Here is a 23,417-nt window from a genome sequence, read left to right on the forward strand (position 1 = left end):
GGGTCAAGTTTAGGGTTGGAGTTAGGTTTAGTACCTAGTAATTACTGTGATGTAATTCTATAGTACGTAAAATTTAAAACATTACTGTAAAATAAAGTGCTACCAATTTAGTTGCTGCAGTGGGAAAGGGCTTTATATAATCTATTACTATTGACCTATTTATCTATATAATACTAATGTGACTTAAATTAACACTAGATAAAGTGGCTGTGAATGCAGAATGCTGATATTGAGGGCTTGTGAAATGTTTCTTGGAACTTCTGAGTTTCATTGCAGCAGTATGGGGAAGGTTGGCTCACAGGAAGGCCAATGTGAGTCAGAGCTCATAAGCGCAGTTTCACCTTTTTCCAAGTCGTACTTCTCTGAACACAGCATGACCATGCTGAGAGTCAAGAGAGCTTTTGTACATGAGAATGTACTTTCCACAGTGAATGAACATTCAGCTTGTTGCTGATCTATTTTGCTGTTGTTTCACAGTTCCCACTATACATCACAGTGCATACAACATTAAACATCGAACTCTCAGCCTCAAAAGTACCACATTAATGGGCAATAGTGGAATATAGCCTGGAAAAAGTATGTATCAGGCTTAAATTCCATTCTAAATGCTCAAGCGCAGCCACAAGCTAAATGCATTAGGTTTGTTGACTGTATCATGAACTGCTCTAGAAATCTGCCAGGTCCTGTAACACATAACAATTTATAACTGGCAATCTAGAAGGATGTTCTTCAATTAGAAGTTGCTAATTAGATCCAAGAAAGTCCCTATACATTATTAAGGGACTTTACGGTCTGACTTTTTCATCGTCCGTGCCCATTAAAAAAAACTTCAATGCTTCCATTTCATAAGAGTTATGGCTCCAATAAAAACGTTCCCAATCGAGAACCCCACCGGTACTCAACAACAAGATTTTTTTTTCCAGATACAAGGCAAGTCAGAGGAGCAGTCAGTTTTTAGTGAGAAAACAGCTCCCAGAAAGCACACATTCCTGACAGTATGCTCTCAAACTGCTCTCACAGCAAGACTTTACATGAGATGTTCTACAGTCGACCAGTCTGATTCCACATCTACTTATAACACCAAGTGTCTCACAAATATCTATGATGAACTGTCCTTCTGCAGCCCAAATCCCAAAATAGCATTTTATATGAGAAACTTGACATGGAACACGATACGAAGTTCACCAAAGAACCCAACAGTCATGAGCACTAATAGCAAGCATTCACTTACCAGCTCACATATCCAATGCAATTCAAAGAAAGAGTCATTTAATGCCTATTTTTGCAACCTAGTCTCATAGAATGAATATTACTACATTAATAGCAGTCCTCCCACACTGGCTCTCATTTGTAATAATGCTACTGTATTTATGCTCAAGCAACAACACCAAAGCTTCAGTGAAGTTCTTATGTCACTAATGTCCCTTATAAAATACACCAAAAGATACTTACTCGCAGAGGCTTCTCGTGAAATCCATACAGAGATGACACATTTCCAGAGTTGCCTTACAAGGAAGCACAGGATCACAGTACACATCATTCGACATACTTTGTTGTCGGCTAGTCTTGTAATTGTGGCACCAGAATGATACCGTCGTCCAAGCTAAACGCAATCTTACCACCAATTGGGTACACTAGCCAGGAAGGCAGTTCGACATCTGTCAACTTCTATTAATCTAATACAGTCTGACTGCCTTCCTTAATCACAGGTCGACATAGTATTACTTACCCTTTTACCCTTTTTTTTTTTTTTCAAAAGTATCTCTAATTTGAAGATTTTCTTACCATTGGACAGGAGTGCGGTATGTAGTTACAGGACCATGCAGTTAAAAGGGTCCATATGGAGACATAAGGAGGCTCTGAAGAGCAACATACCTTAAGAAAGAGTTGAGAAACATCTTAATCCCATCAATGGAGATTGTAGGCCAGATTTCAGTGGGATTACAGTGTCATTACTGCTCTCACTGTCCAGTCCAGCTAAAAAAATAAACTAGACACACCAGTGCACATTTTATGACCTTGAGCTAGATGGTAAGGACTATTGGCCAATGAAAGAACTGCCAACATCAGGTGAGGATGAGTTGAATTTTCACCTCAGCATTTATGAGATAATGAAGGGCTCTATGCGTGAGGCATAACAATTTTTAAAAATAACGCTGACATTAAAGCAGCTTATGATTCACTTAGAGCTGTATTGAAAACTGTGAGAATGTAGAAAACATATTCCTATAACATGAGATTTTATTTATAATCTGGAAAAAATTTGAGTGAAACATCCAAGGGATGGGTATAAATAGATGAGCACTCAGAAGTGATAGTAAGGATCGATCATAAAAACAATGTACAATAGTGACAAAAAGAGGCCTCTTTTTAATTTTGTGTATAATAATTAATAATTTGTCTTAAAAATTTTAAGCAAGCACTTCTGTCAGATTACACAATTCGCCTCGTTAATGTGTGAACTCTGTGTGATGTGCTATGTGTTGGCCTATTTAAAACTTTATCTGACATCCTACTTTCAAAAACTCCATTATTGCACTACGTAATGTATACTTGGAAAGATAGATGAAGACTGTAGCCATAATAAAAAAAACATGTTGTAGCTCCCTTAAAATAGTGCATGTAAATGTGCCAAGTGTCATTTTGGCTGATTCATCAAATAATAATATGTCAACACTGTAAATGACGTCTTTCAGTCCAGAGCAGTAATAGCGATCCACAGTCTAGAGAGGATTAAAGGGCATTGATACAGGACACATTCTTTCTTTCAAAAACAGCTAGATGGAGCGGAATTAAAAGGAATAGAATTCAGGGGTCTAGAGACAATTTTTTTTAAGTATATATTTTTTTAAACTTTAGACATTGTTAACATGACACAGTATCTTAAAACACAACGTTCATGACACGAGACACTGAAAAATCAGTTAACCTGATGCATAAACAAAAACATCCATCTAATGCATATGTATAGACAAATAATTAAGAAATACTGCAAAATAGCCACCACGAAATTATTTTATGGAGTACTTAACAGATTATGAACAAAATGTCCATGTCTAAAACATACCTGCCGAGAGTCAAGTGAATAAACAAATGAGATTTGATATTTTCTGTTCCATAACTGTTTTAAGAGGACAATTTACCAAAGAATTCCAAATCTTCGGGCTCTGGAGTCATTAAAAGACACTTACATGCTCAAGCTGATGCCCCCAAACTGGCCGCAAGTCTGGGAGTCGACTTATTCGGGAAGGTGTAGGAAATGCAGCGAGAGATGCTGAGCATGTCGACAATGCTGACGAATATCATTGCTGACTTGGAGGATCTTGCTGTGATACGTCAATCGATCACTGCCATGGAGGCGAAGTTCAATGATGTGGTTACAAGAGTGGGGGATGTCAATAAACAGATTGATTACATGGAGTCATCGGAGAGGGAATTATCTGCTAATCCACTAGGGACCAAGGTGGATTTGGAGCATGTCTGGGAGAAGCTGGAGAATATGGAGAACCGTAGTGGCAGACAAATGTCTGTATCACCTGAGACCCTGAGGAAGTAGAGGGACAGGATACGGTGAAGTTCCTGGATGGACTACTTCAGAATATGCTAGACATAGCAGGCCATAAATTGGAAATCGAGCAAGTTCACAGGTTCCTGCTCGGCGAGCTGCTGAAGGAGACAGGTAACACTCCTTCGGGACAGTGTTGTGGACGAATCTGCATGTTCTTTGTGCTTATGCCTCCTATTGGTTGGAATTTGTTTTGTGTCAACTGGCTTTGCTGCGGAGTTATTAGATCTTATGCTACAGAATTGGCTCCACTTTTGTTAAAATTTTATACAGAATCATTAAAGAATGAAAAGCTTCCACCAACCATGATGCAAGCCTGGATCAGTCTGATTCTTTAAAAGGGCAAAGATACAAGCGAGTGTAAGAGTAACCACCCAATTTGCCTGATCCAGCTTGACGTCAAAATATTGCCAAAAACTTTGGCTAACCGATTAATTTATGACATCTCTTATACATATTAGATCAGGTGGGGTTTATTCAGGGCTACAGCTCTTCTTAAAACATTAGGTGTATCATCATAACAATATCATGTGGTCAGTGGCAAATGATCAGACTCTGGTCACTGCCATCTCACTTGACACCGAAAAGGCGTTTGATATGGTAGAATGGAATTATCTTTTTATGATTTTGGAAATGTACAGGTTTGGGAATACATTTATTGGATGGATTAAGTTACTTTTTAGACACCCGATAGCAGCAGAACAAACAAATGGATTCATTTCAGATTAGTTTTCTCTGGATAGGGGCATCTGGCAGGGTTGCCCTCTTTCCCCATTATTGTTCTGTCTTGCCCTGTAAAGGAGGATGATTTTCCAGGGGTGATGATGGGAGGTGTGGCGCATAAGCTTTTGCTATACGCAGATATTTTATTATTCATCTCCGAACCTACTAGATCTATGTCTTGCCTCCACAGAATTATTCATTCCTTTTCTAAGTTATCGGGATACAGAGTTAATTGGTCTAAATCTGAAGCTTTGGCTCCGACAGCGTACTTTCTGTGGCCCAAACAGGGCATTAAGTATTTGGGTATTTTATTTCCAGCAAATTTGTGAGTTAATTTTGACCTTGTAATAAAAAAATTGGAGCGATGTGGGCAGGTGGGCTTCATTACATTTATCGATGATTAGGAAGGTTAATGATATTAAAATTAATTGTATTCCAAAATAAAACTACCTGCTATTGTCTCTACCTATATATGTCCCCCTCTCTTATTTCAAGCAATTTGATAGCATAGCGAAGTCCTTCATTTGGAATGGTAAATGTCCCAGATTACATTTCAGTAAGTGAAATAGGCCGATTGGCAAGATTTTGTTTTATTATTATGCATTCGGTCTGACATTTGGCTCATTGGTCGCTTCCACCTGTGATAGCCCCTCCCTGGTTTTGTATTAAACAGGAAGTTCTTGCCCCTATTTCGCCATTGCAAAGCCTTTCTTTTCAAACTAACTGGAGAATTTTAGTTACACCCAGTTATCTCACATTTGCACGCGGTATGGACAGAAGTGTCAAGAGCATATGGCTGAACCCAAAGTAATGTATTAAAAAGTCCCCTTTCTGCTGGACCGAGTGTATTGTGAGGGAGGTTAATAAGCTCGGTGAGTGGAGTGTTGAGATCCTTTGAAAATATGGTTCAACATTTTGGGATTGCTAGGTCTCAATTTTTAAGGTATTTACAGCGGTGCCACCTGATTTGTACTATTTTTGGGAATAGCATACACCCCCCTAAAGCGGCATATACTCTGGGAGTGGTAATTACTGCTTTTTTTAAAAGGTCATGAGGCATCAGTGTATTTACTACTCCCTGCTAATTCAGAGTCTGGGGGATGGAGCTTCAACTTCTCTCAAGAGATTATGGGAGATAGATTTAAACTTGGTATTGAGGAGGAAGTGTAGAATAGGATTCTAAAAAACATCATGTCTACATCTAGACATGCAAGGGTGCGCCTTATGCAATTTAAGATTTTACATCAATTCTATTGGATACCCTCTAGATTGTATAGGTTTCGTCTTAAAGATACACCCAACTGCTGGCGATGCCAATCATAAGATGGGGACACAACCCAGGTTTTTGGTGGCGTGTCAAGATCCAAGAATTTCTGTTGAGGGTTTAGAGTTTTATAGAATTATATGCAACCTGGATTTGTTCAAGAAATGGCGCAGCAATTTATCTTTTGAGAAGGCTCTCGAGGGGCAGAGGAGAGAGACTAGTAGTTTTAAATGTATGTGTTGCAACCTTTTAGTTTTTGAAAGTATGCTTTTTATGTTTTTTGTTTTTATGCTTCCAAATATTTTCTGCTGTTTGTTGTCTATCTGTGTGTCAATGTCAGTTAACGTTTGACCACTAGGGTGCTTGTTTGTGTCGGGTGGGGTTAATGTTCGGGGGGGAAGGGTTATAATTTCATATAATTTCATTCTGCATTTTCTGTTATGTCTATTTAAGTTACTACATGAATCAATAAAAATTATTAATAACAAAATAAAAAAATAAACATACCTGCAAAATAGAACACGTCCTTCCTGACTTTTCCCAGACCTTTATAAAACACTTATATGTATATACGTAGGAAATGTAGCTGTCGGTCTACTAATGACATGCTACCAGAGAATTTTGTACCACTATGAGAATTTGTGTGCATGACTGCCTGATAATGCACTGCCACACTAACGGACCCTGGAGGGGCACAATTCCACCCTGGCCAGGGTAGACTCAAGCATTTTACAACCTTTGAGTTATCTACACACTCCACCATGTTGTTGCTGCTATATGCCCTGCTGGAGAGCTAGTACAGATGTAACCATTGCTGAAAGAGAACTAATGCCAAAATATAGCACAAACAGTGCCAAATAAATAAGCACCTGAAATGTGATGGCAGTGGAGACAGTAATTAATCTTTCCTCTAGACTAGCACATTGTGGACAATGTGTAATAGGTCAGTGTTTGAGTATCATGCTTGGTCCTCTGCCAGGGATTGATACTTCAAAGCATTGTAATATTTTACCTCATGACACTTACTCAATATTCTAAAATCATGTATTGGTATGTTTAGTTACATTTTTCACATTTATATTGTTAGGAAAACTAAAAAGCGATGATCCACCACTCATTATTTATATTCAACCAAAATGCAAACTCGGAACAAGCCAAGTAAATAAGTCAGATGCAACTAGACTTCAAGAGTTTTGTGTCTTGATAAACACGCTGGAACCAATGCTATTCCCTTGTGTCAATTCTTTTTTTTTCTGACAATATTGTGTGTGCTCCACGCTTCTACTATGGCTCTATGAAGTAAACCAGAAAGCACTTGTTAGACAAAACAACAACACCCATTGTAGATAAATGAAAAACAAAAAAAGATTGCATTGTATCACAGATACATCGCAATACACTAAACATTAAGAATCAAAATTGTATCATATTGCAACACAGATATCAATGTAATATTGTATCACCAGACCCCTGCTGATTCCCTGCTGATATCTGACATTTAACTCTTCCGAAATAAACAGTGGAGATAAGGAAAGATTTGGTATGAAATCTTAATCATAAAATAGAGGGGGAATCTGCCTCTCTTAAACATGTAAGGCTAATCCTATTGTTTGCATGAAAAAAACTGTCAGGAAGATAATAGAGCCTGAAACAGGAAAGAGTGCAGGAAATTATAGGTTTAATCCTCACAAGATCAAATGATTTCCTACAAAAGGAAGGAGTTCAACTTGGTACATATCACTTTGATGAGCCTCTGCAGAAAATGCCAAGGCCTTGCTTTGAACAACAATATGTTATACTTTGTAATTAAGACCTCTTTCCCTAGAAAAGATCCCAAATCACGGGTCCATGAATGCTTTTCATCCAATCCACAGGATTTAGGTCATATTTTAATCCTCCAGTCCGACAAACCTCACAGAATTCAACAGTTAATTGTAAATCAAGAAATCAACATTACTCATATAATGCACTTAGCTCATTTACGTAATACACATTAAAGTTGATCTAATTTTTGCACAACTAGCGCCACCAAACGGAATTGCAAAAATAATCTTTTTTTCAAAACAGCATTCTGAATACACACCCATCTGCCATCAGCAAAACAAAGATAGCCCCACCCCCAACTAACGCCATTGGTTGAGTTCCGTTTTTGGGGTGGGTCAACTTTTGCCATTGTTGGCTGTCATAACAACTCAGAATAATTAATGATATTAACGTAACTAACCTCTGACATGTCATCTACACACTCTGTCAATAAAAAACGGTCATCTCGACTCTTACAAATGTAATACCTTAAACGTTAAATTACCGGCTAAGAATATATGCCGATGCGAGTGAAAACACTGGAGACCGGAAATGGAAAATAGACGAATCGTGGAACACATCCAAGTTCAGGGTTGGCAATGTGGTGTGTGGATACAACAAGGGAGAGGAGTGGATACAGTGACACTAGGGATGGGTGGATTGACCCTAAAATTTCAATAATTCCGATACTGATGTTGTATCAAAAATATCGAACCTCACACAAAAACATCGAAAAAAAAAAATTAAATAGGAATAATATTATTTGGTTACCAAGAACACAAACAATATATGCTTATATCATAAGCATCAAAGTGAAATTAAATGGATTAGGCCATATTAGCAAATACTTGTGCAGGATGGGGACTATTTCTTCTTCCGCTCATCTTAACATAAAATGCTGAAAGACAAGTAGACAAGCGATTGCGCTGTCACAAGGCTCGTTCAAAAAAGAGGTATATGTGCCTTGTATTGTAGAGGTAATGATAGAAAATAACAACATGGGCGGATGTGGCTCAGGTGGTAGAACGGGTTGTCCACTAATCGCAGGGTTGGTGGTTCGATTCCCGGCCCACACGACTCCACATGCCGAAGTGTCCTTAGGCAAGACACTGAACCCCAAGTTGCTCCCAATGGCAGGCTAGCGCCTTGCATGGCAGCTCTGCTGTCATGTGTGTGTGAATGAGACGAATTGTAATGTGCTTTGAATACCGCTAAGGTTAAAAAGGTGCTATATAAGTGCAGACCATTTAAACACATCAAGGTGACATTTCTTATAATGAGTTTGAGCAGATTCAGCTGACATCTCAACAGCACACATGGTATGTTATGTAGGCTACTGTATTTATGGGATGTGTTATAATTTTATTTCAAATAAAAAATTATGTCCAAATGTCAGAAATATCCCATGATCCATAAAATGAAGTTTTAATTAACTCAAATATGTAAACAACCAATATATCTTGTTTACAAGCTATTACTAACAGTAATTCATTAACAGTTATTAAACAATTAACAAATTCAGCCTAAATGTATTAAAATACACTGAACTAAGAATATTTTAAGAGGACAATGCCAATACTTTAAGTGTTACCATTTAAATTATATTGAAGCAGTGGGCTACATGAACATATTATTTGGACTCTTCCACATAAGTTTTGCAGTATTTACGTAAACAATTAATCCATTAATTGATCATTCATTTCCACAATAATCGATTATGAAAAATGTACATCCCTAAGTTGCCATGTCAAGTTAAAAATAGCTAAACTTTTACATGTCTCAATACCCCTCCATTCTATTCCATTCTGATGTGCTCCATCCAGCTGTTTTTGAACACATAACACATTCTACATGAACACCACCCAAGTAGCGCCTCTGATCAGTGTCAGGTGAACACCCATGCAACCAGCCCAATTATTCAGGGCTTCCTTGAGACTGATTAGTCACCTAGTCATTCAGGCAAGCCACCAATTATCTGATTTTTAAAATGTGTATACTATAGTTTTGCACATAGCTAATAAAGAAAATGAAACATTTCACATTTGAATGCATATGAACATGTAATTTTCTTCTATTGGGATGAATTCCCATATCCAAGCAACTACTAGAAGTTGGAGATGAGCCAACAATTTCAGTTGGATATGTTGCATCCATAAATGACACAATTTAGTTTTTTTTTTTTTTTTTTTATATATATATATATATAAATGATTTATGGAGCTAGGAAATGTAATGGGGGAAACATTTGTGGGCAAATCATTAATAGGTTTGGTGGGCTATACAAACATTCATAATATTGATAATTGGAACCATACCAGTGACCTCCTAAGCAGTTAACCAATGAAAGCAGAATATTATAATACTGTCACAAATAAAAAGTATTTTTTAGTGATTTTTAATAATCCTCAGGAAGTGGGGGAAGGAATATGACCTGGCACCTCACATCAGCCCCCAGTGTGTGTGCCATCTGCTGTGGAGCACCACCATAGGGCTGCTTTCATCAACACATTCTGCTGAGCTCTTCACACTCACAGCAGTGTGGCCTTAATCCTCCTTCAGCTGACCCAGCGTTGGGCCAGGCTCATTGCAGAAATATTTCTCACAACCCTGTAAACAAGATGTGATCTCGTTTCTCTACGATATGAGCCGACAAGGCATGAGCCGGAATAAGTGCTTAGAGATTCAATAAAGGCCTGATCCACTTTGATTGCAAAAATTATTTTATTTTGCTGATGCATTCTGTGAAATCAAAGCCATATTTAGTAGCAGGCATTGTATTGCTAGATAGCTCGATAGGTAGTTGTGATGTACTAATAGGGCTTCTAAATCCATCAGCCCTGTGTTAGCCAACAGGATATTTAAAAAAATTAAAAAATAAAACAAAAACAATGGAATTGGGTTGTGGTCACTTAATAGCAGAGTGTTAATAGTTGAAACAAGGCAGACTTAAAAATCAGAACTTGGGCAGTGACACATAAGAAGTGAATGTAAAACAAATCTCATACAAACCATATTAATTGTGAAAAGCATAATACACTTTTAAACACTGAATGTGTTATATATTTTTGAAACCTGTATTTTCAATTAATGTAAATTTATTTTGCAATGCGGAAGTAAGCAAAGGCTGTGTTTCCAGCAAGTTTGACAGAGTTACTCATTCACTAACCGCATTGAAAATAACTAGAATGATAGTAAGACAAGAATTTAATGATATGGGCTTGTTAACTATTACACAACCACAGGATGTACAACAGAATAACATGCCAATGTCGGATAATTTTCTAGCATCAGCAATCAGAATTAAAAGTAAAATAGTAAGTACTGTAGATCCTTCACTTGTTGCTGTGTGTTGCATTGAAGAGATAATAATAAAATCTGCTTCTAATCTTATGGAGAGCATGGTAATCCAGTTTTTTATGTATCCATGTAAAGCTCCATTCATATTGATCTGCAAAACTTCAGATGTTGCCTTTATTTATTTAAAAAGGCAATCAGCGCCTGGTCTCTCATTCTCCCCGTGCAACAGTGTGTGATGAAACGATGGCAAAAATGCGATGAATAGGTTTTAGTTATTGTATCACTGATTGAAAATATCATACAGAATTAAACACAAGCACATGTGAAGAAGAAATGTAACATTCTTCTGCAGAGGGGCGAGTACTGACGCTGACTTACACCCCTGGAGTCGCGAATTCGAATCTAGGGTGTGCTGAGTGACTCCAGCCAGGTCTCATAAGCAACCAAATTGGCCCGGTTGCAAGGGAGGATAGAGTCACATAGGGTAACCTCCTTGGTCTCGCTCTAAATGGGGCGATGGTATGTTGTGCGCAGAGAATAGCATGAGCCTCCACATGTGGAGTCTCCGCGGTGTAATGCACAACGAGCCACATGATTAGATGCGGGGATTGTTTGTCTCAGAAGCGGAGGCAACTGAGACTTGTCCTCCACCACCCGGATTGAGGTGAGCAACCGCACCACCACGAGGACCTAGCAAGTAGTGGGAATTGGGCATTCCAAAAAAGGGGGTAAAAAAAAAACAAACAAACATTCCTCTGCAGATGGAAGTTTGGTGAACTTGGATCAAATTTGCAAATTCGGATGACGAGAAGACGTGTGACCAATAGAAGATCGAAATGTCACACACTAAACTCTTTTGGCTTAATACAAAGAAAATATATTACAAAGCGGCATGTTTTATTGCTGTAGGACAGTAAGCAGATGGTACATTTTAACATTATGAAAATATTATTTGCTATTTGTAAAAAAAAAAATTCAAACAAGGCCTCGCACGTGGCATCATATCCTGTCCGTTGCGGTGTCTGAAAAAATGTTGAACACTCAAACTCCAGTGTTACTGCCCCTGTATGCATGCAGACAACTGTTGACAACAGAGCTGTGGTTCTGCTGACATGACGCCTGCACTTATGTTCAGTTGCTTACCAAACAGCTTTGCATCTTGTGTTGTGCGTTGGGAGTAATATGCCACCTATACGAAGGACCCTTTAAAGTAGACCGGAGGCACGCCCTCCACAGAAAGCCAAGTTGATAGCTTACGTACACACACGTGGACACGCACAGACACAAACACACGCCACGGCTGGGCACATTACAAATGCCTGCTGGGGGTCAGGCTATGCAGCTGCGTCCCCCATTGATGTGAAGAATCAGACAGATGGGCCTAAACCACCCCTAGAGAATAAACAAAACAAAGGCAACATGAAACCACAATAACAATAGCACAGTCAACCTGAGTAGAGAAGTGTTTCATCATGACTAATAACTCTAGGTCATGGGGCATCCAAACTGGTCTGTGCTTTCATTACATCAGTCAAGCTGCCTAAATTACATTAGCAGTCACAGATGTTAAAGATTTTTTTGATTACTCTTTCATTATAAAATTGACAGAATAATGTCCATTATGTCACAACAATGAATCTGAATTACATTTAAGTTTAACTAGATGTTATTTCAGCATATTTCAAACAAAATGTCAGGAATGCCTTCCTCAGAGTTTAAATAATATTTCCATGTCAGTAACCTTTTTTTCTCTCTTCCATGACATCAAGTCCAATTTGAGACACACTGTAATGCTTTGAAACATGACTGCATGGGTTTGTTCTGTCCATCCAATTTTTATCTCATGTCTTCCATCAGCTGTTCTACTAAAAGCTACCTGACCCACCAGCCTCTCCCGTTCCCCCTCCATGGCTGAATGTTGATCAGTGTTGTTAATTAGAGGTGATGAATCTCTTCTGATTATGAATGAAATACCACAAAATTCTGTAATCATGATTTAAAGGTAATATGTTTAATTTTTCAAAGTTAAAATACTCCTTTCCCAGTTTAATACACTCAACTATAAGTCTTCAAACCATTGCTCTGCTTATTTGACTATCCCGACAAGCCCAACATAGCAACACTTACTCCGGTGTTAACCAACCACTGTGCCGCGGCACACTAGTGTGCCGTGAAAGATTGTCAGGTGTGCCATGGAAAAATTATAAAAATTCCACAAAATAAATAAATGCATGAAAAAAAAGTTATAATTTCAGGGATCCAAACTCCTCACCTTTTAGAGAAATTCGCCATTTTGAAACCATAATCAGTCACTTTTGTGATTGTGAAGAGCAATGATTAATGTGTAAAAGTGATTTATATGCGTTAAGGGTCTTTCGCATGACTCGCATCAGTGCTATAGAATACATTGAAGTCTATGAAGTGACGCCACACCAAAATGTTTTTCACACACGTTTTCGCTTCACTAATAATGTCTTTGAGAGTACTAAGCAACAAGAAATGTTTAAAAACTGTCCAAATTTGTGAAGATATCATTATTTTAATTAAGTATTACTTTATCGTTTACATATATCAGAGACCCCAGTTATTGAGCTAATTTAAATTCATCAAGAAAACGCTTAGACCTAAACATAAACGGGTCCTTTTATTACTTTCTGCCATCAAAGCAACTGCAAGCTTTTTTTCTCTCTTCCAAATACATGTTTTCAACGTTTATTGTGCACACCTCCTGCTTTTTTACGTGGCAACAGTACCGGCACTCCCTATAAGCAGACTACGCAGACTATAAGCAGACTACGGAAGCAAACTCCCTAGAGGGGCACCATCTTATCCTAGGAGGGCACCAGAAAGTCCACAAGCTGCCCTTACTCACACATTATACATTATTCAAGGACCTGAAAGCAGTTGCGGAACACAGATGATTGCTTCGCGCTCATATCACGTGAACCACCCCCCCGTCCACATGGAACTCAGCGTAGGGCATCAATTTGGCCAGTGGCGGCCCTGCGTGGCAAACTTGTAAAATCGTCCCTCTGTGGAGGGCAATGTGGCGCTTGACACTGCCGTTGAATGGAGCATTGATGCCTCGACTCAACTCATGTGAATGCACTTTACAATGATGAAAGAACATTACTGAAACGCAAAATTATTATCATTTGTCCATTATTGAGGTCTTTTCTGATAAAATCCTTGCTCAGCAGTTTAAATAGGCTACTGTAGGAAAATGATACCGTAGATCTGCTTTGTGTTAATAGTTCTTATACTGAAGTCAGTAGATTTGTAGCCATGCAAGTTTTGATAAAAGAAAAGGTAAGGACGTAATTGAAACTCACTATTATTGTTGTCTTTTTGAATGGCAAATAATGCTCAGACTGAAGGAAGACTATAGATCTGATTTGTTCTTTTAATACTTAAACACTATAAAGTCTCTTGGTAGATTTCGGTCATAAATGACTCAAAACGATTCAATGACTCACTCATTGCACATAAGAAGCTCATGTGTCACCACCTAGTGACACTTCCAGAAGGGATCACTGAACTAATCAGTTAATAAAATTGAACACATTTTTGAAACAGAAGCAAGCCTCACCAAAATATTCTCTATTTTGCAGCTAATTGTGCACAACTGAAAACTGGAATAAAAACTTGAATCACTAAAATAGCTGGAATTGATGCTTTTAGCTTATTCTTTAAAATAAAAAAATCCCCAGAAAACATTTTCGTGGACCAGTGATTGTCTTAACTTTTTCGTCCCTCATGAGTTTGTATCCCAGTACTTTGTTTTGACATTGCAAGAACAAATTACAAAATTAGAAAAGAAGCACATTTGTTGTTTTTTCATTACCCATTTAGCACTCTTGCCACCTGTGTTCTTACACAGCGTAGCCTACCTATGTGACTTGTTTTTTGGTTTTTGCATTGCCGAATTTCAAACATCACAAGTAAACACACTACTAAGACGGACAGAAAACATGGACAAGTTCTTGAAAAGGAAAAATATTGACGATGGTTAGCCTATGTGGGATAGTGGTGTGCCGTAGAATTTTTTAGTTGTAAAAAGTGTGCCATGGCAGAAAAAAGGTTGGGAAACACTGACTTACTCAACCAATAATAATAGCAATAGTGTGAATAGAATAGTTTGGGCGGGACAGCCGGGACTATCTGTATTTCTGACTTATAGCAGATGACGGGTGTGTTCCAGAAATCTGTGTGAACATTTTTACAGTCCCTTTGATGCTTGTGGTGCAGAAATTACATACTTTACCTTTAACACAAACAATAAACCATAGCTTGTTTTGTCCTTCTTGTACTTGATTTCAATTTCCATTTCATTTGTGTGCAGCAGAAGTATGAATAGTCCACAAAGGAAGTGTATACTTGCATATTAGGGACTGCATATGAAAAACACAACTGAACTGGGCAGCAGAGCCACTGTTAAGAAAACATGTCTGAATTCACCCTTGGCTTATGTAGTGGTAGGAGGAGTATTTGAAAAGCTGTTATAAACAGAATGGATTTAGTAATTACTCTCTTGATTTAACCTGTGACTCACCTCTTCTACTGTTAGAAGCAGGAAAATGCCCAAGACTTCCCACATCTGAACAACAAAACTCACCCTGAATGACCCACTGGATTATGATCCAAATCGCAGCTGGTTTACGATTAGGCCTTGACTATGTAATGCAAGGTGCCAATATGATGTCAACATTTATGGGGGGTTAGTTGTTTGTTTGTTTTTGTTTTCAGGCATGCAGTCTGACTGCATTTTCATCTGATACCTCTAAACATACTTCATTTCTGCATCTCTGTTGTTGAAGTCATTGTGCCATTCTTCATATAATAGCTTTACAATCTCAAGATACTGTTCTTTCCAGATCCCCTCTTACTCCATTGAAGGAGGGAGCACACTGCAATCCTGTAAATTGCCAGTGTAATATTAGTACTGCCTCAAAGCACTTCTGTAACTTTGATGCATTTCAGTGAAAGGATAAAAGTTAGATTCCAAAAACAGGGGATAGAAGGAAAACACTATATTTAAGCCCATAAAACTAGAGGGTTAGTTCACACAAAAGTTACAAATTCTGTTCTAATTTGCTCACCCTCATGTCATTCCGAACCTGTATGAATTTCTTCCATGGACAGGGCTCCAGACTGTGACTAAAATGGTAACATATGTGACCAAAAATAAATGATTGTGACAATCATTTAAAATCTAGTCGCCATTGGTGACAGTCAGGTTCTCAGTGTTCATTAGCAGTTTCGTCATCATCTTAAGAGCGTGCACAAGTGGGTCTCATGCCCCTTTTCACCCTTTTGGTTGAGATGAGATTGCTACATGCAACAACAAACAAAGCGTGAACTATAATGTCAGATTCATGAACAAATGACTCTTTTGAACTGGGTCTTTTTAATGAATCGCCAGAAAATAACTTGGGTTTTGAACTCAGAAGCTCAGGATAGCAGTTTAATCAGTCACTGCAAATCAGCTGTCAGTGAGTTCACAACTGGGAGCGCACACATTTCAAAAGAGTCTAAGGTGAATTTTGGGCTTCTTTATAATTAAAAGTCCTCTGTTACGTACCACATCTTGCTTTTTTCTGTTTATTATTGATTGTGATTTGAGTTCATTAAACTGCATCTGGGATTTCATTAAATTTGCACTTTTGTAGCCTCTGTGTCTGGGCCATCTGGTCACAGTACAGAAAGACTAAGAATTATATTATATGTATGCATGCATGCATGTATGTATGTATGTATGTGTGTGCTCACACATGAGATGCAGCTCACACAACTGTTACACAACTTACACAACTATTAACTAATACCAAGTTCAAACATTCATTCAACCATTGATTTGGCAACTAAAAACAGCCAGTTGGCTCCTAAATGTTTGAGTTTAGGAGCCAATGGCTCCAAAGTAATTTTTTTAGTCTGAAGCCCTGATGGATATCAAGAGGAGAACATTTTAAGAATTTTGTTGCTGCTCTTTTTTTCATACAATATTAGTGTATGTCAGTCCCTAACATTCTGCCTAACATCTCTTTTTGTGTACAACTGAAGAAATAAAGTCACAGGGGTTTGGACACACCATGAGGGTGAGTAAATGATTTAGAACTTTAATTTTTTAGTGTACTATCCCTTTAAGCCCAGAATTGTAAAAGATATTACCTAAACTATTCTGCTTAAACTAACTGTTTGTACTTGGCCAGGGGGGTCAGCAGAGATTTTTTTTGGCAACCTTGTCATAGGATGTGCCATTGGCATTATTTTAAAGAAAGTGGACAAGAACTATAAAGAAGTGATTATCAAGCAGTTCCTTGTGCTCAGAACTGGAAACAGTCTGTGGTTTCTCGAACTGAATGACCTAATATAGTGAGATTTTGGCTAATGTCTCAAAACAAGAATTTTGAGCTTCAAAGTCCAACTTTGGGAGTCCAGTCAAACAAGCCTCTAAATCTGGTTTGAGCAGCTGTGTACCAAAACATGGGCTTTGGTTGAATGACTTCGAACAACAACAAAGTATTTCAATTGAACCTTTTCAATAATGCATTAACACAACAGGTCAACAGACCCACATTTTCCACTGCAATGACAGGCATCCTGTAAAAAAAACCTGTTGTGTCTGGATGACTTGAGCAAGCTGTCACTTTGCTTCCCCTTCACCCAAAGCTTGGAAAGCATGAAATTTAAAAACAAGGTCAAGGAGGGGATTGAGGAACAACCACACATTGCTGAATCTATGTGTTTGGCATGGTGCATCTACATTAGTAACAGCCCTGATAGACAATCAATAGCCAACTCAACACATTCCAAGAGAAAGCAAGGCTCATGCATCCAAATTATCAGACAGTTACAATGGCAGATAACAAAGTCACATGTGGAATAACATAATACACTGTTACTGTAAGCGTAATAATGTTTGACTGCTTTGGTATTCCATGCGGTATAATGACACCAACAAGATTCCCTCATTTTTGCTGCTAAATCCAGTTAGGAGGAACATTATTATGCAAGCACTGGCTGTAACAAGCGAATGCTTCATTGAAAATGCTACTTCTACATTAAAATCGAGGAAAACTAATGAAGTACTTTAAAACCACATGCAACATGTCATTGCCACTGTTCATATACATGGAATGTGGATGTCTGCAGTTGAACAATAGGTGAGGGATGCTACAGACTGATACTGAATAGGGCTCTAATGAGCTTCAAACACACATCCTGAATACATAAATTAAGGAAATGGTCGAGAAAACAAATTTCTTACCTTTACGATCTGAGTGTAATGACTTCAAATGAATGAGGATGCTGCGGCATATTTACGTGCTCATTCGTTGTTGACTAGTGCTCAAAGCCTTGCGACGCGCAGCTCCTACCAGCGTATTCAATCCCACTGTATCGTGAGCCTTGGATCCACAATGCACTGTTGAGCGGTAGCGGGGGTGGATCGTCCAAACATAATTTATCTGTTCCACTTATTAGAGTTGTCTGACTTCCATTTTTTTTATTATAGAAAAATAAAGAATTTTAATAATTAATATATTAAACATGTGTCATATTTATTCTTTATCCAATTATATTTCAATGTTCAAACCGACAATGCACCCCTAATCTGAAAATACTGCGGTCCTTTTTGTTAAAGGGACCACTACTGGTTAACCTCGTACAACTGATGAGCACCGTTTGGGGTGTTTCACAAAAACATTATAGAGCTTATTGAGAGAATTGTGATATTTAATTTCGACGCGAATTAAAACGAGGCTGTGAGGGATAGACTTACAGTTAATTTAATGGGCTGCATTCCAGAAAGAAGAAGAAAAAAACAAGTTGTGAAAATTAGAGCTTTATAAAGTGCATGCCATTGAACAGATTCTATCCATCACAGCCTTGTTTTCATTTCCATCAAAAACCAAATATGGTGCAACTCTGTCTATAAATCTATAGCCCAAACTACAGCTGACACAATAAGACAAAATAATAAAGTCATGTAAACCAGTGGTTCTCAACCAGGGGGCAGGAACCCACTAGCTAGGTCTCAGCAAACTTCCAAGGGGGCCTCAAGATGACTAAAATTATTTAAAATAAGTCAATAAGCTATTAAATAATCTAAATTGTTATATGATATATATATATTAGGGCTGCCAATCGATTACAATTTTTAATCGCGATTAATCACATATACAAATATTTGCTGAAAGCCCCTCATATAACAATAATTCAATATATAATGATCAAATAATTATGCATTGTTATCTTTAAATATATATATTAAATATATAATATATATATTAGGGCTGTCGATTTAACGCCTCAATTCAGTGCGATTAATTTGATAAAAAATAAGGCGTTAAAATGAACGCAATTAATCTAATTACCCCCGGACAGTAAGAAGGAAGACTCCTGAGAAATGCAAGCTTGTAGTACCACCTGTTTAATCCAGAGGGCAGTAATTGAAATTTCAGCTGTGTGCCAATGCGCAGTTCACCCTGGAATGACTAAATTAATAATGGTGAATTATTTTAGTGGTGTAATGTTGACATATCTTGTTAGTGGTAAAGGAATAGTTCATCTTAGTTAGCTATTCACATTCTTCATGAATACCACCACCTACTGGTCCCAGGCTGGACAAAGGTGGAGATTTAAAGTAAAAAAAGGACTTAAATATTGATCTGTTTCTCACCCACACCCATCATATAATTTCTGAAGACGTGGATTTAACTACTGGAGTCTTATGGATTCATTTGATGCTGCCTTTTTGCACTTTTGTAGCGTCAAAGTTCTGTCCACCATTCGTTTGCATTGAATGGACCTACAGAGCTGAGAAATTCTTCAAACAATCTTTGTTTGTGTTCAGCAGAAGAAAGGAAGTCACACACATCTGGGATGGCATGAGGGTGAGTTAATGATGAAAGAATTTTCATTTTTGGGTGAACTATCCCTTTAAAAGACACAATACAACAGAATTTCTGTTCACTTGACCAAATACTACAGCTTGTTTAAAAAATTACCATCTTTTTCATGTACACTTGTCAAACAGTATTTTAAACAAAAAAATAATTACATTAATAAGAGAGAGGGGGATGGGGTTCCATAAATTTAGCAGCATCTGCATTGGTGTGAGTTTTGCTTCCATTGATCAATACATTTTAACTTAATCTTAAAGGACTGTTTCCAGCACAGGCTTTTGAGGGGTTTCACTTCACAGACCTTCCATTGTTACCAGGCAACAGATAAACTGAATTGAAAATTGGAATTCTTGTTGTCAGGCAGAGGAAGGCGCAATAATCAAACTCTTCTTACATCACTGAATTCAAGAAGCATTTCTTGTGTATGAACAATTGTTGCACATTAAGAAAACATATAAATATAGTATTAAATCTTCATATATGCTGAATTAAAACTTTTTTTCTCAGCTCTAAAGTTGAACTGTATGAGCTTCCTTGCACTTTTTGTCAATCAACAGCATATGTCTTTGACTAGCTGAGTGTTAGAAAGCCAAATTCTAAGTTTATTTTCAAGATTTACATTATTACTGATATAATATGCTTTAATTTTACTTAAATTTATTTTTTATTAGCCTATGAAAATCACACATACTGTAAATAAGGTCAATGTAAATGCTGAGCGAGACATTAGCATGTGCTCTCCTTATGTGGATTTGTTGTTCCAAGACAGTTTCCCGCTGCGCTGAAGGAGCCACTGGAGTGTTGACATTGTGAGAACAGATTACGAGTGGCATTCAGTCTCTAGTCTCATGGGGCAAAGCCCTAGCTGACCCGTGCTTGAACCGGACAGTATACAGCTACACAAAATGTTTGTAAGCTTCTATAATGCTCTGTGATTTTTTCAATGCGGCTGAATTAGTCAAACTCATTTTCAGTTTTTAATGTGTTAATCTGCGATATTAGCCACCCAACTGTAAGAACTGAGGGAAACATGACATTCAATTAAATAGATATCTATTGTATAAAATGTAACAAGCAGATAGGGCAATTTAGAGTAGCCAAAAGCTTAAAAATCCTACAGAAATTAGGCAATTTAGTACAGCTGAAAATAAAAACTTTAGATAAATAGGGCAATTTAGGGCACATAGAAACCAAAGTGAAAATAACTTTCCTGATTTATAAGGCAAATGGAAAATGTATTCATGAAAGAAGGTCTAAGTGGCAATTCTTTTGGAAAACTTCAAAACTGGAAAAGTGTAATTTCTCATTGAGTCATACATTTTGGAGAGAAGAACAATGTTTTCATCCATAAAGAGCTGTGCTCTTCTTTCCTTAATTTTTATTCCACCCTCTCGGCCACAAGTTGTGGCTGAGTAGTACTGAAGCTCAACATATGTCAGTGATCTCTGAGCTCTCTCTAAAACAGAATGACCCAGAGCTATACAGGCTGACTGGATTGATTCTCCTAACTAATCTGTTTCCCTGCATCCCTGGAGTTCTTTTAAGGATGTTGGTGAGAACCATGGTAAAAAAGGAAATGCCATATATTTTAGTAAAAAAATTTAAAAACGTGGTCCCCTTATGAAAAGTAACAGGGTTGATAGTTTTTCAATTGAATCTGGCATTGCATGACTTGAACTCAAGGTGCTTTTTAAAAATAACATTGAATGCTGATATTTCTACAAATATCCACATTTCAAATGCTGGTCTGGTCTCACAGAATCACAATTCTATTACTATACTTACATTTTTACAAAGTGATTTTTACGTGACTCTTACATATTGCAACAATTTCCTGGTGAAATGCACAATACAGGCACTACAACAACAATTACTTTACTTTTCTTTTACAAAAATCACAGGTAAAACAGTCAAACATTTTTTCCCTGTTCCTCTTACAATTCTAATGTAGGCCAACAAAACACTTTCCCATGGTGCATGACTGTAGTACATAACCAGTAACATTTACAAGCTTGTTGGAGTGCAGCCAAATTGTATAATAGCTCAACTTATAGAAATGGTATTTGTGTAACGAAACAACACACACAAACAAACATGTCTGGCGGCAGTGTCCGTCAACAGTCATTGGGCAGGGCCTGTTGTCACTTTGTACAGAATCTGAGAACGCCTTGTTCTGAGACAGTGCTTATGATTAATGGGGATTAAAAAAAGGACTGGGTGGATTTATATCATTATAGGGTGGTTGTGTACACACACTGCCAACACACATATATGTTCAAACACCATGTAAAAGTGAATTTTGCATAATAGGTCCCCTTTAACCTTAAAAACCTCAACCTGTTTGGGAGAACATTTAATTCACTTTTAGTGCCATTCAATGGACATTTCACCTCTGAACTGCTGCAATATTTTAAAGAAAGACGTAATGTAATATTGCAAAAATGTCACCACATTCGTGTGCTTTCATTGTGTTAACAAAGCAGACATTTTAAGATCATCTTCATATGAAAAACCAAACATTAAGATAAAGGTAACAAAGACTTTATTCTGCCTTGAGTTCACTTGTTGAAAAAAAAATTTGTTTTTCTTTAGTTAGATTTGTTCCAATAATGTTTCACAATTAATATTAATGCCTTCTGGATGTCATATAAAGGATCTTCTGCATTAGCTGAATCAATTGCAGGTTCCCTCCATCTCCCCCACAAAAGGCAGCATCTGCAACCAATCCAAAACACTATGTAGGTCAAGTTCCCACCACCCTGCATAAAGACTGGTTGAGCACTGGCACATCCACAAAATCTCTCGCTTTCATTATACAATACCATTTCAGCTACAGCTAAAGGCTTAACAGTCCCCACAACTGGGATGAAAAATTGGGCACTCAATTCTGAGGACATAACAAGCAATAAATGTGAATGAGTTCATAATCGGGAGTGACAAAATAATCAGTGGATGAGAGCAAGGCCTCAACTGAGCAATGAGAAGTGACTAGTTCCAAAAGACCAGTCCAGAGATGGGAGGCCTTGTTGAACAGACCAGCATAGTCAACCAGCTTCACCAGAATGACCTTATTGGTTGACTAGCATTTTTGGATGGTGATGAGCATGTCTATGCAGGCCCACTTGATAAGCCAGCACCAATGTAGCATTAACCAGCCTGGACCAGCATGGAAATTCATGTTGGTCTTATGCTTTACTTCATTTCACTGTCAACACTGATCACTGATCATACGACTGCAACAAGCTCTCATTCAGGAAGGAAGCTTCTACTGAAATGGCAGCACAGCCAGGAGGCTGAAACGGTCCAGCGAAATACAGAGATGGAGAGCAAAACAGAGGAACAGTGAAGGATGAGTGAGACAGAAAGACAGAGGGAGAGTCAGAAATCCTTATTCAGCAAAGTTGAGTACAAAAAAGCTTTTATTCTGTTCATCTGCATTACATCGATGGACACTGACAGACACAAGCAAAGCTTTGTCAGGAAGAACACTTGGTCATAATCAAAATCAGTGAATATAGAGGCAGCTCCACTTTATGTTTTGAACAAAGGTCATCTTGGGGTTATCCATACAGCTCTTTATAAAGAGGTCAAAGGGGTGTTGATATTTAGCAAATATCAGTTGGAGGAACTTGCTGTTCTTGTGTAGCGTAATCCTACAATATGTTTCACTGAGAGAAACCCCCACCAAGTACTGGCTGTAATGTGTGTGTTCCACATGTTTCTTAGACAAACAGCGATGCACAGTTGGGGGTGGAAAAGAGCTTCTTTTATATGAATATTCCATTCAATGTGCGTACAGTATTACATGAGAATAGACAGGGAGTTTTACTGTTGTAAAAAAAAATAAGAATAATAAGAT

The 23,417-nt window shown here is 37.8% G+C and overlaps 1 protein-coding gene across 3 annotated transcripts in view; it reads right to left on the minus strand.

The window, feature by feature from the left end:
- The window catches only part of LOC127644958 (protein FAM110B-like), a 57,231-nt gene extending 39,192 nt beyond the window's left edge, over nucleotides 1-18,039 (minus strand). For 2 of the 3 annotated variants that reach the window (XM_052128419.1, XM_052128420.1), the window contains exon 1: nucleotides 17,920-18,039. The gene's annotated coding sequence lies outside the window, so the exon portion shown is untranslated. Of the gene's footprint in view, nucleotides 1-1,452; nucleotides 1,569-17,919 lie in introns of those variants that run through there. The other variant, XM_052128421.1, reaches the window with a different exon arrangement.
- Nucleotides 18,040-23,417: the final 5,378 nt, after the last annotated feature.

The sequence above is a fragment of the Xyrauchen texanus genome, chromosome 6, assembly GCF_025860055.1.
Source record: "Xyrauchen texanus isolate HMW12.3.18 chromosome 6, RBS_HiC_50CHRs, whole genome shotgun sequence".
Lineage (NCBI taxonomy): Eukaryota > Metazoa > Chordata > Actinopteri > Cypriniformes > Catostomidae > Xyrauchen > Xyrauchen texanus.